Genomic DNA, 18049 nt, shown 5'->3' with positions numbered 1-18049 from the left:
TTTAATATTTCGGTAAGAACTTGATTGAGTTATTATATTTGTGAGGAATAATGCTGTTAAACAAAATATTTTGTTTTAGCTTGCTATGTATAGAGATGCTATAGAATCCTTCGGAATTAGACTTGTCAGGAATTCTCAAACTAAGATGGATCCAGATTATCCCCTAACTAATATTTTGTTCATTCATATATTTAATCTTATGAATTGTTCTTGCCCTTACAATGCTTTTTGCATTTTAATCCAGTTGAATGGTGTGAGATATATGGTAGTGATGCACCTCACTTAAAGAGGATAGCAATCAAGGTGCTCTTCTAGACATGTTCTGCTACTGGCTGTGAGCAAAACTGGAGTACGTTCCAATGGTTGCACACTACTAGAAGGAATCGACTCGCTTCAGAGAAACTTCGTAAACTAGTTTACTTTCATTACAACTTAAACCTCCAATAGCGACAAATAAGAATGAAGCTCAAAGATTATGGGCAGATAGACTTGGACACAATATTTGTCACAGACACAGCAAAACAATGGATAGTAGAAGAAGAGGAGCCAGTGTTGCACAAAAGAGTGTTCCTTGAGGCTATCAGTGAGGAAGATCTTGAAGAAGGTGATGAGCAATATGAAAGAGGAAGCAGCCCGTCAACATATCCACAATTCGTCGGAGATGTTGGTGATATTGCACTTAATGAGGGAGAGTGAGAAGGGGCTCTAAGGGAAAATGAGAGAGATGATGATTTTGATGCCACCCAATCTCAACCAAATTATTTACATATCGGGACCCAACAACAAGAGGGTAGGGATGAACACGATAGTGTACGTGAGCATGAAGGATGGACAAGCTTCGGGGATTTTGGATTAGGACCACAGCAAAACACTAACACTCAAAGATTTGAGTATAGTCAGGTGCCCACTAATTTGGATTATTCATTTTTAGATCGAGTCAATGAATTATCACACGAATTTAATCAATGGCACCAGCGTGACCAAGATGAAGAACGACATCGTTTGTCATTTTTTTTTTAAGATCGTATGTTACAAATTGTATGCTTTATTGTAGTTCATGTACGATGATATACTTAATCCATGATAATTTTATGTTTATCCTTTTGTGTGATGTAAATTAAATGGTAAATAGAAGTTCATGCAGAAAAAGAACATATCAATATTCGCCGATCCGGATGGGTTTTTGAGATGCCAGATCCGGGTCACCGATCCACTTTTTAAACCACTGCTCTAAACAATCAAATTAGAGCCCACCTCAAAAATTTCACTAGAATAGATTGTTTTGATATCCAAATATCCTCAAATTGATCAGCTTGACATCAAGATGCATAAACATGAGAAAAAAAATGGATTTCCAGTGTTGGAAATAGTGCATCTTGTAATGCATTTTTGGACTGTCAATTTTCAAGATTTTCAGGTTTTCATAGATCTGCTCGATCTACACTATTTTTGAAGTTTTAAATTTATAAATAAAGATGAAAATATATTTTAAGGCTATCACAAAGATTTCGAGTATTGAAACCACATTTCTCGACACCATTGAAGGTGTGCTTTACTTTGATTGTTTAGAGCCTTGGCTCTATACAAACCGCACCCAAAGATAAATTTTATATTTTTTTCATTTGAAATTTGCTCAAAAGAATGATGGGCAAATTTCAAATAGACGCACCAAATGACACATGAAAATGGGTTTTGAAATTCATAAAAATAAACCCAAGAGTAAAGTATTAAATAATTCAAATCTTACGTATAATATGATAAATTTTCCTTATTTATTTATTTTGGCCAAGCCAGGGCCGGACCTACTCTAGGATAGCCTAATGGGGGCAAGGCCTCTTAGGTTTGTGTGTGGCTCAGCCAAGGTCCTGCCCATCGCCAGCCCTAGTCCCAACCAAATGACTAGAGTATCCATGCTATTCTGGGATGGATCAAATACCCTGAATACACTTACTTGTGGTTCTCTATTCTAAACAAGTGTTCATTGCACTTTTGAAGATAATATTTTAGCAGGCATCTGAGTGAAATTGAAACTTAAAAATAAAATATCTAATGTTAATTAGAATATTTTTACTTCTTAATTATTTTGTAAAGGTTTATCATGCATAAATGATATTTTTTATAAACGAATTTCCTTGATAACCCTCACACATATATGTTATGTACCAGATTCCTCAGTGCTGCTATTAGAGTAGGGCTGAGAATTTATCCAATTTGGATCCAAAACTCGAATTTTGGATCCAAAACTCGAATTTTGGATCCAAAACTCAGATCCGCATCTGAAATTTAGATCCAAATAAAAATTCAGATTAGATCCAAATAAAAATTCAGATTGGATCCGAATCTAAATAGATTCGATCCAGATCCAACTTGGATCCAAATCCAAATCCAACCCAGCTTTTTTAAAATATATATGTTCCACTTCATGTGATGGATAAAGCTGATCATGGAGCCTCATCCCCATTGCCCTCTCAATAACACTAGACTGTCCAAAAACGTCACAAGCAATCTCCAAAGAGAGCTCTAAGAGAGATAGGAAAGCTTTGACACATTCAGATTGAGAGAGAGAGAGAGAGAGTGAGAAAAGGGGCATTTCCAAAGAGAGTGCATCATAGGGAGAGAGAGAGGGGGGGAGAGCATGTTAGAGAGAGATAGGGGTTCAAAGAGAGATAGGAGAGCCACCAACGCACAGATTCAACCAGTCGTTTAAAAAACGGATTGGTGGTTCAGATGGGGCGCCTCAAAAACCCATCTGGATCTGTGAATCGGCGATCTGGAAAGGAATCGGTCGGATTAATCCTTACAAAAAATCCAAGAAAATTATTAAAATTCATTATAAATGTTATTTTTTAGGAATCCAATAAAAAATCGGGATATTACATTATTAATTTTCATTTTTTCATCAATTTATGAATATTGAGATGTTCTTTTCCTATATGAACTTATTTTAACCGTCAAATTACATCACACAAAATAACAATCATGGAATTACCATGAATGAAGTATATCATCATACATAGACTTCAATAAAGAATGATTTTTTGACAAGAACCTTCTAATTTTTTTGACAAAAAACTTTTATTTTTTTACAAGAAATGTTGTCGTATTACATTTTGCTTTTTTTAGCAAGAACGCTTTTTTTTTTTTTGACAAAAAATACTTGTTGTGTTACTTTTTTTTTTTTTAATATATTAGACTTGTTATTTATTTTTTGACAAGAACTTTTATTACTTTGTTTTTTTTTTGACAAGAAAAAGAAATTTGACAAGAAAAGGGATTGATAAGAACCTTTTATTTTTTTTTGCAAAAAACTTTTTATTTTTTTGATAAGAAAATTTTTTTGACAAAAAGCGAAATTGATAAGAACCTTTCATTTTTTCTTTTTACAAGAAACGTTGTATATTTTTTATAAGAAAAAAAATTTGAAAAAAAGGAAAAAAAACAACGTTTCTAAATTTCAAAACAGCCACCTTCATATGAGGATTCGAACCAACGACCTCCACGTGAGGAATCGCCGGTTCTCGAGAAAAATCGGTGAGTCTACCCGAGTCTCTACAGTAACCTGCACGGTCAACCGACGGAGTCTGCTCGAGTCTCTACAATAAATCACCCAGCGAGTCCGCTATCGGAAAATCGATAGAGTCCGCTCGAGTCTCAATAGTAAACCGCTGAACCGCCCGAGGGTAATTGAGATATTGTTTTTCAAAACGGGGTTTATTAATTTATTATTGATAGTCACCACAACCATCAAGAGGCCCCATGCCTCATGCATTTATTATTGATATGAGCGTCCTCAAGTCTTTTATACCCATTAACAGTCCTTGAATTTTTCGATGTGGGACAATTCCCACTGCCAGTTTGGAAAGGTAATATATGCTTTTATTATGAAAGCTATCATGTTTAGTGGTGTTGTGGCGTAGTGGTTATCATGTCCATCTTTGATGGTAGAGGTCTTTAATTCAAATTCTCTCAAGCATCTTTTTTTTAAAAAAAATAAATTAAAACGAACCATCTTCTTATTATTCTTGTCAAAAACACTTTTTTTATCAAAAAATAAAATAAAATAAAAAGTATCATCTTCTTAGTTTTCTTGTCAAAAACAAATTCTTTTTGTCAAAAATTAAAATAAAAGATACCTAGGCAACAACATATTCTTATTTTTCTTGTCAAAAAAAAGAAAAGGTAATACAACAAGTATTTCTTGTCAATAAATAAATAAAAATTAATACAACAAGTATCATGTTTTTCAAACACGCATTTGAGCTGCGATTTTCGTAAACTTAAATTAAATATATAAAGATAATACAATATAGGCTTGAAGCATGTTAGCTCTTTTTTTTTCTCTCATATATGAAATGACTATTGTTAGAATTTTTTTTTAATTAGGAATAAATTGTCTAATTATATTTTTTATTTTTATAACATGATGGTCATTAACATAAATTTAGGAATATTAATTTAAAGATAGGGTTCATACACTAAGGCTATTTGAAATATCTATCTCTATCTCTACTAACAATCTCTTCTACTAAATTTATTTTAGAAACTTAAAAAAACTAGATTTTTGGAAAAAAAAATTGCATTATAAATTTTACAATGTATTATTTTTTTTTACAGTGGTCAATAATATATCTAAAATTAGATGATATTATAAGATATTTTGGATTTGTTATTATTTGTATAGTAAAATAATTATAAAATGTAAACCAACAATTTCAATTTAAGTGTATAATATTATAATTAATTATGTTGTAATAATTTTGGATTATAGTTAGTTAGGTTGTAATAATTTGGGTTTTTTAGTGGACTAGGTTTTCTACCAATGCGAGATTTTGGTGACTATTTTTTCATCGATTTAATCCATTCTTTATTGTAGTCCATGTATGATGATATACTTCATTTATGATAATTCTATGCTTATCCTTTTGTGTGATGTAAATTTAATGGTTAACAGTAGTTTATGTAGGAAAAAGCATATCAATATTTATATATTTATGCAAAAAAATGAAACTTCTTAATGGAGTACCCCCATTTTTTATTGGATTCCTAAAAAACAACATTTATAATAAATTTTAGTAATTTTTTAGGATTTTTTTAAAGACTAAATCAAATCAATTTGGCTGATTCCCGATCGGGATCGCCTATTCACCGATCCGGATGAGTTTTTGGGTGCTCGATCCAGGGCACCGATCTGTTTTTTAAACCATTGGGTATACCACATGCAACATGGTGATATCAATAGCGTAAATAAAGTTCTATAATATATAAACGTTTCAAGCTATTACCTTTTCACAATATCTCACATCGAAAAGGTGGAAGAAAACCCGTGAATAAATGCTTCTTTGTACTCAACGTTTGTAATGCGTGCAAAACAACTAGGGATGCATGGGAGGTGTGCGAACCTCATGTACCTAGTTCCTTGACCTATTTTACTATGAAATTTATAAGAATGCCCACATCTTATATTGTAGAAGAATCGGCGCTCATACACTATAGAAGAATGGCGCTTCAGGCGCTCATACATATAGAAGAATCGGCGCTTCATGACATCATGCTCAAACACTGTAGAAGAATCGGCACTTCATGACATCATCCGGATACACTGTAGAAGAATCGGCGCTTCATGACGTCATGCGGCGATTTGTTAGATGTCATACTCTATATAAGAATCGGCGCTTCATGACATCATGCTCATACACTGTAGAAGAATGGCACTTCATGATGTCATGCGGATACAGTGTAGAAGAATCGGTGCTTCATGACATCATGCGGCGATTTGTTAGACGTAACAAATCACCGGGAATTTCAATTTTTTTTAGTAGAATCTACACAAGAGGACTGATTCTCATGTCAACTCGGGCGAGTTCGATGTGACTCGTCGATTTTTCAGTCACTAGTAGAGAGAGATGAAGTATTTTCAAAGAGCTTTTTGAAAAGAGAAAGTGCATGATATATTTTAGTGGAATCAGGCATTTTCAAAGAGCTTTTTGAAGAGAGAAAGTGCATGATATATTTTAGTGGAATCGTGCATGATATATTTTAGTGGAATCGGTCATCACTTTCAAAAAGCTTTTTGAAGAGAGAAAGTGCATGATCGATTTTAGTGGAATCGACACAAGGGTCCGATTTTCGTGTCAACTCAGGCGAGTTTGATGCGACTTGCCGATAGAAAGAGAAAGTGCATGATAGAAAGAGAAACAGCAAGATCTAGGAAAGAGATGGGTGAGAAAGCGCATGACAGAGAAAGAAACAACAATATCTAGGAAAGAGACAGGTGAGCCACCAACATATTCAGATTTAGCAAGCAGAAAAAGATGGGGCATTCCCAAAGAGAGCTTCTTCAAGAAAGAAAGATTCCAATTCATAGAGAAAAAGATTGGACATTTTCAAAGAGCGAACTTGTTAGAGAGAAAAATATGGCTCGTTCAAAGAGAGCCACCAACACATTCAGATTCATTAGGAGAGAGATATCGGGAAAGCTTCTTTAAGAGAGTATAAGGCATGTTAGAGAGAGAAAGACGGCAAGTTCTCATATTTTGATAGGATCCCGTGTACTTACAAGTATTTTAAGAGAGAGAATGTTAGACAGAGAAAGACGACAAGTTCCAATATTTTTTTAATAGGATCCCCTTTATCATATCATTCATCCTTCCAAGACAAGCACTCTTTTAGTGCAAGAAAATAGTACGAAAGATTTGAGAGAGAGAGGAAGACGGGAAACCACATTAATAGACAAAATGTATAGTAGAAAAATCATCATTGAATAGAAAGGCAAATTGCACCAGAACATGAAGAGAGAGATCGATTACACAAACATGTGTGAAAGGGGGAAGAGAGAATGAGCGCCGAGAGTAATCTGGATTCATAACCGAATCTTATCTATAATTTTGGACTTGGATCTTGATCCAAATGTATAGGATCTGGTATGTACTATTTGGATCCAGATCTAGATCTAGGTGGATCCAAACCTGATCCGAAAAATTCTCACCCTTCAAGAATGACATCTGACTTCTCTAAAATATCAAGAAAGTGCTTTGAGGATGTATGTTTACACTCCGATCTGCGTCGATTTCTCAGATGAGATCTGCTCAAATCTTAAAAAAAATTGAGTTAGTTTTTGAAAATGTAAAGAAAGTGAGGTCGCTTGAATTATGGGCTCAAAAGAATCCTAGATCTATACTTCCGGTCTTTTTTATGGGCTCAAAAGAATCACAGATCTATACATCTGGTTTTTTTCTGAGTCCACTGACAGCGGCAGATCCAAATCCGTATTTTGACCTAAAAAAAATGTTTTTAAATCTAATAATAAATTAATTTACAAAAAAATAAAATAAATTAGAGAATTAAATGAAGAAAAACAAATTAAATCATGCACATATATAGATACTTACCTCTAAAGACCCGAAATCTGGAGTTTCAAGCGTGGATCTTGCCACTCTTCCAATTTATGCCACCATTTTTTTTTTAATACATTTTTTTTGTTGGAATTGATAGATCTAAGTTTCTTTGACCTAGATCTAGGGTTCTTAAGTCATGAGAAAAGCTGAAGATTTTAGGTAAGGTCTACTATAGCTTTTCTTGGTATTTCTTAGGATTGGAGAAGAATTTTCCTTAGTTTTCTAAGGGTTTTGGGATCTCCAAAGGTTGAATATGAATTCTGAGATTTTCTATTATTTTTTTGAGATTTTTACTAAATTTTAGGAAATTTCTAAGGGTTTTCCTATTTTTGGGTATTTTTGGGCTATTTTTCTAATTTTGAAAATTTTTGAGGGATTTTTTCTTTGTCCTTTTTTTGGGTTATGGAGCGGGTATTTGTAGAATTCAATTGGTGATTGTTCTTGATCTGTTTGAAATATTTTCGATTTTTTTATTTATTTATCTTGAAGCTTTAGCCTTATTCAATTAAAGAAAACGCCCTTACTGCATCATAAAATGTATTAATTATGTCATAACACCTTTATTGCATCATCAGGCAATGTTTGGGCCTACCAGGCTGCACTACAGCCCGGCCCACAACCCTGTAGTTGGGTCTCACAAGGACTAAATCGTCATTTGTTAGCTCTTTTTATCCGTCGGTCTGATTCAGGTGATTCTTGGACTGTTGGAGTTATCTCGGGCTCTACTTCAAGTTGGGATATGCTTCAATAATTTTGGAGCACTTTTATTAGATCTAGGTTGCCTATGGTCTACTAAAATTTGTGTGGTCCTTTAAGCTCAAAATGGAGGTTTTTTAGGAGTTCCCTTAGCCAGAATTTCGAAGGGGGTGTCTATAATGTAATAGTTAAATATAGAATCCTCAAATCATGCAATATTGTGCATGTAGTTTATCAAGAAAATCCCACTTGTTTCCTTGCTTCACTATTTTGAGTAATTGTTGCACATCGTATGTGGTTTATGGTGTTGTAAATTGATATGACCTTAGTTCATATTATATACTGTGGTATGTGCGTTACGGCTTATTAAGATGAGGCTATCTTTTTTTTTTTTTAACAGTAACGTACAACGTATCATTAATTCATATATGAAATACAAGATGTTCAAGCAAAGAAATAAGATTACAGAAATGAAGTAACCAATAGAGAGGGAGTATGGACTCCTCCTTTGGTAAGAACATTGGCATCTTCATTCGCCTCTCTATAACACTGTTGGACCGTTGCCATAGAGGTTAACAAAATATCCCAAATTTGATGAAAAATAGTCCTTAATCTCTAAGGAATATGGGTCATTCTCTTACTCCAAGCAATGACATTTACCGAGTCTCCTTCGATAATCCTGCCCCCTTCCAAAGTGCATAGCAGTCTCAAACTTTTTAATAAACCTCGTGCTTCCACCTCGTTTGTTGTTGTGATACCTCAAGGACCGGAGTAAGAAAATATAATGTGACCCAAATTATTTATGATGAACCCACCATAGCCAACTGGCCCTGGATTGTCAAGTGAACTTCCATCAAAATTAAGTTTGAAAGAATTCACTGGTGGTGGTATCCAAATAACCTCACTATGAGTGTTGTTGGTAACACCCATAGTCGCCACTGCCAAGGGATTGCTAATGATAAGACTTTTAGGAATAATTCTACTATCCTTATGTGCAAGGAACCAATCAGCTTCAACTGCCAACAGTTGCTAATTTGTTTTGACACATAATCCATAAGAGTAGCGGCAGTTTAAGATGCACATGCAATGTCTTAATTTTAAATAAATCAACATCCAACTTTATCCAATGATAAGAAAATAATAATTGTAGGTTGATTTAACTAAAAAATCTCCCGAAGGCGTAAGATCCCAAATAAAGCTATCATCCATATTTGGAGTCAAATATGTGTCATTCAATAATTCTAACAATGTCTGATACTCCTCAATGAATATGTATGTTCTTCTACTATACCTGCAAGGAATGGACCAAATAATATTAGTATAAACATCCCCACTAGCCTCCTTGACAGATGTTAGTGGGTTTAAAGCTTTTGAGAAAACCTCAAGAAGCGCTATCATCCATATTTGGAGCCAAATATGTGTCATTTAATAATTCCAACAATGTCTGATACTCCTCAATGAATCTATTTGTACCTCTCCTGTATCTGCAAGGATTGGACCAAACAATATTAGTATAAACACCCCACTAGCCTCCTTGATAGATGCTAGTGGGTTTAAAGCTTTTGAGAAAACCTCAGGGAAAAGGTATCTCAACGGTTCATCTCCAATCCATTTGTCAAACCAAAAGATAATGGATTCTCCATTCCCCACTATTTTTCGGAATTGTCGTAGATACATAGATCTCTCATAGTCAATACCTCTTCAAACATGGGACAAACTTATCTTGTTTCTTGGACTTTTAATGAGGCCAAAGTTCAAATCCATTCCATATTTATCTCTCAGAATAAGCACCCAGAAAGACTCAACACCACAACCTAATAAATGTGTCATTATTGAAACTAGCATTTGCGAACAACCAATACCAATGAGCTTAGTTTTACTCAAATTAACTTTCAGCCTAATTGAAAGTTTCACACTTTTCAATAAAATCCATAGGCAAGTGATTTCTTTAACCGTGGGATCACATAATATAATGGTATCATCAACATACTGTAAATGTGATATTATAAGACCATTATTACCAATATTAACACCTGATATGATCCTTTGCACTGTCAATCCATTAAGCATGACACTAAAGCTCTCAGCTACCAAAGTATATAAAAATGGTGAAAGAGGGTCTCCTTGTCTTAAAAATTAGGATAAGGCTATCTCATGTGAAATTAATACACTTTATATAATATTATTTTGTTAAGGGATTATATACAGTGAGACCATTTACCTCTCATACAAGGAGGCCACGATACTTATAACCATCTGATGTGAAATTTGATAACTCGAGTGTGTGACAAAGTTCGAGAAAATTTCTTTTGAAGTTTGCACTTGGTAGACTAAATGCAGTCACACAATTTCATATCTAATGGTCGATATTAATTGCAACCACCTTGTACTAAAGGTAAACACTCTCATTGTATATTATTCTTTTCGTTAATTATTTGGTGCATACCTTGTATTATAGGGGAGTGATTTCATGCATTTGTCAAAAACCATATTTGACCAAATATATTTATATAAAGAAAAAGTTTATATACAGTCGAGTATCTAAACAATCAAATTAGAGCTCACTTCAAAAAATTTACTAGAAGAGGTTGTTTTGATGCCCAGATATCTTCAAATTGATCATCGCAACATCAAGATGCGTGGACATAAGAAAAAAATAGATTTCAAATTTTGGAAATAGTGCATCTTGTAACGCATTTTTGGACCGTCAATTTTTTAGATTTTCAAGTTTCCATAGATCTGCTTGATCTACACTCTTTTTGAAGCTTTAAATTGTATAATTAAATATAAAAATATATTTTAAGGCTATTACAAATATTTTCAGTATTAAAACCACATTTCTCGATACTATTTGAAGGTGAGTTGTTTAGAGCCTTGGCTCCATACAAACCGCACCCTTGCTAAATCATAGAACTCAATGGTTCTTAACAAAATAAAGTCAATAGAGAATGTAATATTTAGATGCCAATATAAATATAGATAAACTACCATCTCAGAGAGAGAAATAATAGTAGGAACACAGAAGAACAATTAGAACAAGGGGAAAAATGCTAATTACGATTAAACAGCTAATGATCATATCCAAATCAAAGTCAAATCCATGCATAGGCAACCATCCATCACGCAAAGCAAAAAACTAGAACTTTAGATTACTAAAAGAAAAGAGAACTTGAACTTGTTGGATATCCAAAAGAGAAGAATAACCATGCAGATCAATGCAAAACACAACTTGAATGAACAAAGAGCTCATCACATTCCACAAAGATCCTAACGGTAATAAATATCAAATTTACAGAAAAACAAATCAAATTAAGGGCATGTTTGGTTCCTATGAAAATGATTTCTTAAAAATTATTTTCTTAAAAAATAACTAATTTCTCACGTTTGGTTCATCACAAGAGTAAAAAATCTTTTTACTTAGGAAATTAATTTCCATGAAAAGTGTCCAAAAATCTAAGAAATTGGAATCATACCTACATAGGTAATTCCAATTTCTTTCAAAATAATCGGGGGCGGTAAGGAGGTCTGCCATCGGACTGGGTTGGCCCGAGGCTCGGCAAAGCCCGAAAATGCTTTGGCCTGCTCCGGTAAGGCCCGGCACGAAAATCCCACCCCGCCCCTGAATATGTATTATCAAAGCCTGGCCCATCCCAACCAAACCTGAAAATAATATATTGGGTTTGGGCCCAGCCCATAAGAGATTATGTTTCTAGAGAGGAGAGATTATGTTTCTAGAGAGAGAGAAAGAGATTGATTTATAGATAGAGAAAGAGATTGAGTTTTTAGAGAGAGAAAAAGAGCTTGGATTTCTAGAGAGAGAAAGGGAGTTTGGATTTTTAGAGAGAGAAAGAGAGCTTGGGTTTTTAGAGAGAGAGTCTCTAGATAGAGAAAGAGATATTGGGTTTATAGAGAGAGAATGAGTTTTTAAAGAGAGAAAGAGAGATTAGGTTTCTAGAGAGAGAATGGGTTTTTGAGAGAGCAAGAGAGATTGAGTTTCTAAAGAGATAATGGATTTTTAGAGAGAGATTGGTTTCTAAAGAGAATGGATTTTTAGAGAGAGAAATATATATTGGGTTTCTAGATAAACAAAATGGGTTTTTAGAGAGAAGAGTATATTGTTAGAAGGGGAATGAATTTTTAGAGAGAGAAAGAGAATGGGATTTAACATAGAGAAAGGGAGATTGAATTTCTACCGAGGGTGGGTTTTTAGAGAGAGAAAGAGAGATTGGATTTCTAGAGTAAGAGGATGGGTCTTTAAAGAGAGAGATTGGGTTTCTAGAGAGAGATAATAACTTTTAGAGAGAGAAAGAGAGATTGTTTTTTAGAGAGAAAAAAGAGAATGAGTTTTTAGAAAGAGAAAGAGATATTGGGTTTTTAGAGAGAGAAAATGTATTTTATAGAGAGACAGAGAGATTGGATTTAGAGAGATGGGTTTCCAGAGAGAGAATTAATCTTTAAAGATAAATAGAGATCAAATTTTTAAAGCGTGAGAATGGATTTTTAGAGAGAGAAAGAAAGATTGAGTTTTTAGAGAGAGAATGGTTTTCAGAGAGAGAGATTGGGTTTTTAGTGAGAAAATATGTTTTTAGAGAGAAAGAAAAATGGATTTTTAGAGAGAGAATGAGTTTTTAGAGATAGAAAGAGAGAATGGGTTTTTAGAAAGAGAAAGAGAGATTGAGTTTCTAGACAGATAATTAGTTTTTAAAGAGAGAAATGGAGAGAATGAGTTTTAAAGAGAGAATAAAATTTTAGAGAGAGAAAGAGAGATTGGATTTCTAGAGAGATAATAAGTTTTTAGAGAGATATTGGGTTTTTAGTGAGAGAATAGCTTTTTAAATAGAAAGATAGATTGGGCTTTTAGAGAGAGAAAGAGATAATGGGTTTTTTGAAAGAGAAAGAAAGATGGGGTTTTTAGAGAGAGAATGGGTTTTTAAATAGAGAAAGATAAAAGATTTTTAAAAAGGGTAAGCAAGATTGGGTTTCTAGAGAGAGAATAGGGTTTTAGCTAGAGAAAGAGAGATTGGGTTTCCAAACAGAGAGGATGGGTTTTAGAGAGCGATTGGATTTTTAGCGACAGAAAGAGAGATTGGATTTCTAGAAAGAGAAAATAGCTAACATTCCATATTTCAGAAGAGTAGATTCCCAAATAGTTTAACAAACGAAAGAAAATGATTTCATAGGAAATTTAGATAGTATTACCAAACATGAGAAAAAAAACATGTGAAATCTAAATCTAAGAAATCCATTTCCTAAAAAATTAATTTCCTACAAGAAAAATATTTCACGCGAATCAAACATGCCCTAAATCCAAGCACTTTTTCAGGACCAATCTTGTTCTAAAGGTAACAATCAAAGACAAGACAAAGAAAAAAGCCTAGCTCTTCAACTAACATTCTCAAGAAAAAAAATATAGTGACCTCTATTTCTATTTCATATAAACCTAACAATCACACCCCCAAAAAAAAAACTAGTGACATTTTTTAGAGAGATTGAGAGAGGACAGGCTAACTTTTTTGGTAGATCTGTAAAATAAATCAATTTGAGAGAGAGGGAAAGAAAGGGCTAGGTTAACTGCAAGCAGATCTGGGGTATCTGAGAGATGAGAGAGGGAGCGAGTTGTGAAACCCTTCTCAATAGAGAGTGAGAGAGTTGAGAAGAATACCATTTTTTATAAATGCAAGAGAGAGAGAGAGAGGAGAGAGTTACCTTCAAATATGGCGAGGAAGGAAGAAGAGAGGCTGGATGTTGTAGGTGAGCTGCTGGTTGTTGCAGGCGAGAAGTGAGGGCGACCGATTGGCAGTTGCAGGCGAGAGGCGTGTGGAGAATGCAGAGGTGCGAAGAGAAGTGAGTTTTATTTAAATTATATTTAAATTTTTTAAATGATGATATGCAAATCTAAAAAACAAAAGTCAAAATATTTTTAAACTATAGTTTATTAACTTAAAATATAAAATCTTAACAAGAATTTTTAAGATATATTAAACTCCAAATAAAATTATGGATTACGTGTGTTGCACCTAAAAATGAAATATAAAAATACATAAAGCAAATATCTTCATACTATAGATGATAGTATTATTTTGCTGGATAACATCTGCAATGCACTAGGATATCAAGACTGACTACGTTTAAGAATGCAACTCTATGTATCATTCATGTAATAAGAGTGCTCAAATCATATGTGCCATAAATATAGAAAATCACGATCCCTTAGCAACTCTTGCAGTTTTAATAATACTATTACGGTTTTCTAATGAATGATCATTTTCAAAAAAGTTGCACGCATATCTAATAAATTTTAAATGTGGAGAGAGAGAGACCAGGATGAGAGATAAAACTTAAGTTGAAAGACAAAGGGACAGAGACCACGTAGAGAGAGAGAGAGAGGGACTAGGGTAACTAAAAAAGAGAAAGAGAAAGGCTACATTATAAATGTGAATACACACAAAGAGGCCATAAAAAGAAGAGCTTGCATGTATATCTAATGTAGGAACATCCCCAAAAAATTTGCATGCATATCTAATAGGGTTTTAAATATGGAGAGAGAGAGTTAGGCCATAAAAATTTACATGTATATCAAATATAGTTTTAAATATGGAGAGAGAGTGGGAGGACATAAAAAGAGACATTTACATGCATATCTCATAAATAGTAAAAAAATAGATAATAATAATAAAAAAAAGACACTTGTCAACAAAATAAGCAAGGTTGGGTGATGGGAAATGCTTTCTCTCTAATGTTTTCATCTCTATTGATAATTTCATATCATGTATTTATTAAAAAAAAGAAAAACCTTACTAATTTTTCTCCCTAACCTGTTTTTGCCGTTCATGTATTAGGGTATCAAATATAATTGGACTTTTACTTGAAGAAAAAGTTTGGAAGCAATGAAGAGCTAGATAGTAAGCAATATGGATTAGGTGGATTTATTTTCTTAGAAAGATATTCTTTAGAAGAAGATGTACAATATCACCCATTTATATCCTCTCCTTAAATCTCTCTCCATCTATCTCATCTCCTTAGCTATTTTCTAACTCTATCTTCATCATCTAAATTTTAAAAGGAAAGTAATCTATCCTAGAAATTGTGTGATTGGATAGAGAAGCGCTCTCCCTCTCTCTCTCTCATATTTGGTTTTCTAACAAAATCTCATAGTCCTCAAAAATTGAGAAAAAGACAAATACACAATTTAGGGAATATATACTTTTTTAAAAATGGAAGGCATCTCTTAGAATTTGGGATTTCTCTTACTTTTTATTAACTTAGATAATGATCAATCTTATAGTTACTACCAAATATGATATCATCTCTCTCTCTTTCTCTCTCACTCTCTCTCTCTCTCTCTCTTTATTTTTCATGATCTATTTTTCAGGCATAGAACTTTCTAAAAAAATGGTCATAACCTATTTTGCAGGCACATAACTTTCGTCAAAAACTTCAATTCCATCTTCAATTTATTAACAAAGCAAGATGATGAGTTATGGGAAAAATTAAAAGCATGAGAAGTTAATGTAAAACATAAGAACTTCTTTGATATTCATTCTCAGGAAATTACATAATAATATGCATGATGCTAAAGTTATATATGGGATATTCTAAACTTCACAAAGGTTCAAGATAGAGAGAGTTGTGAAAGGTGGATTTATTAATTTTGTTGTCTATTTTTAAACAAAAGTTACTTTTGTGGCGCAAATTTGTAAATATTACTATAAGACAAAGGGTATTTTTGTCATCTCCATAACGACTAAAATTGAAATTTTAACTAAAGGACAATGATATTCTACAAATAAAGTTCCAAGACACTAATTCCCAAAATACTATTGTACTTTTGTGAAAATTTCAAACTTGCCATTGCTTAGTGGTAAAGTTATATATTTAAATAATTTTTTAATTAAAAAAATGATTGTTTTGATAAATACACCCATCACAACCCCTTCTAACTTGAACCTTTGTATTTTGAGGGGTTGTTAACTCTAGACAAACCTCATATATATATATAGGAAGATGCTACGGTACGCCAATTCGTATACTGCTACAATAAACATCGAAATGACCCAGATCGAATCTGGGCCGATTTGACAATCATGAATGTCTGATAGTGTTTTATTTTTCATTTTCTTTCAACAAATCAGAATAATCTGAAATTTGGAGCATGTATTCATAAAAATAAGCGAATCTACAAAAAATATCAAAAAAATATTTTACATGAAATAAAAGACCCAAATACCTCCAAAAAGTTGCAGGGTCATTTTGGTCAATTTATTTTTTGCAAATTATTATTTTTATATATTTATGAGGCGCGCCTCACTAAGATGTACACATGCTTCAAATTTTAAATTATTTTAATTTGTAGAAAAAATATTAAAATTCAAACACTCTCAGACAACTGTGGTCGTCGAATCGGCCCAGATTCGATCTGGGCCGTTGAGCGTTTACTGTAGTAGCAGTATGCACATAGCCGTACAAAAACGTTGTCCATATATATATATATATATATATATATATATATATATATATATATATATATATATATATATATATATATATATATATATATATATATATATATATTCTATATATGGAAAACTCTTCCCAACGCTCATAGGCAAAATGAACAGTGATTTCGCCTACCCTCATTACCTTGTAAAGTTCATCGCATAGTCATAATTGTGCGGTAGTGTTTCATTTTTCTTTTTTTATTTTACAAATCAGAATGATCTGAAATTTGAAACATGCATACATCTTAGTGAGGCACACTTAATAAAAATATAAAACAAATAATTCGTGAAACAAAATTGATCAAGATATTTTTGAGGTTATTTGGTCAATTTATTTCATATAAAATATTGTTTTGATATTTTTCGTAGATTCACCTATTTTTTATAAACACACTCTCCAAATTTCAGATCATTCTGATTTGTAAAATAAAAATAAAAAATGAAATACTAATGGGCAATTGTGAACATGCGATGAACTTTGGACGGTGATGATGATATATATATATATATAGGAAAAGGTTGGGATTAGCCCACTAGCTCATATGAACATATAAGCCCAATTTCCCAGATTGAATCTGGCCCAATCTGACCATCACGGATGTTCGGTAGTGTTTTAATTTTAATTGTTTTTCTACAATTTCTAATCACTTGAAATTTTAGGAGTGTGTTCATCAAAAATATTTGAATCTTAGAAAAATATCAAAAAAATATTTTACAGGAAATAAATTGATCAAAATACCCTCGAAAAGTTTTGGGGGTATTTTGATTATTTTATTTTTGTAAATAAATTTTTTTATTTTTTTATTAATTGCGCCTTGATGAGAAGAACATACACCTAAAATTTTAAGTAATTTGGATTTGTAGAAAAAAATAAAAATTCAAATACGAAATGAGATCGTGACCGTCATATCAGCTCAGATTGTTGGGCTCACATGTTCATATGAGCTAGTGGGCTAATCCCAGATTTTTCCATATATATATATATATAAAATAAATAAACAAAAAGACTTCACTCCTTTTAAAATCCTCTGGATACTGGGGTTTCGTGCCTAGTAGCTTTTCTTGCCTCCAGTCTTTACACTGCCCCCCCCCCCCCCCCCAATCCACTATTATTCCTTTTTTTTATTCTTCATTTTCTTATCTATCTCTTCTTCTTCTTCTCTATCACTTTAATATCTAAACTAGAATTCCCATTCCACATAAGAACACACATTAAGAGGAGGTTACAATAGGTGAATTTCAAGAGCTATTTTTGAGTGAGAGTCTTAGTGTAGTATCGACGAGTGAGGGGGCCGAATTCAAGTCGCACACGAGGACAACCAGAGGGCTCTCAGATATATCTAATAGGGCTAAGGCCTGGGCGTGTCTCACGAACTCAACTGATGAGATAGGTGTTCGAGTCCACCTCTTGACCATTTTAAAGTCCTCTCATTGTTGGATACCTATCCGCACATGACACAC

The 18049-nt window shown here is 33.1% G+C and overlaps 1 long non-coding RNA gene across 1 annotated transcript; it reads right to left on the bottom strand.

Annotated features, from left to right (window-relative positions):
* Positions 1–9185: 9185 nt before the first annotated feature.
* On the bottom strand, positions 9186–13910 carry LOC110008164 (uncharacterized). Its single transcript, XR_002282770.2, has 3 exons — positions 13797–13910; positions 9471–9574; positions 9186–9381 (listed from the first exon to the last, which is right to left on the bottom strand). It is a non-coding gene; the product is annotated as an uncharacterized LOC110008164 (long non-coding RNA).
* Positions 13911–18049: the final 4139 nt, after the last annotated feature.

Source organism: Amborella trichopoda, chromosome 5 (assembly GCF_054954075.1).
Source record: "Amborella trichopoda isolate Santa Cruz 75 chromosome 5, AtrichopodaSantaCruz75HAP2 v2.0, whole genome shotgun sequence".
Classification (NCBI taxonomy): domain Eukaryota; kingdom Viridiplantae; phylum Streptophyta; class Magnoliopsida; order Amborellales; family Amborellaceae; genus Amborella; species Amborella trichopoda.
Note: the sequence above shows the minus strand (reverse complement) of the source record. Positions and strands in the feature narration are given on the sequence as shown.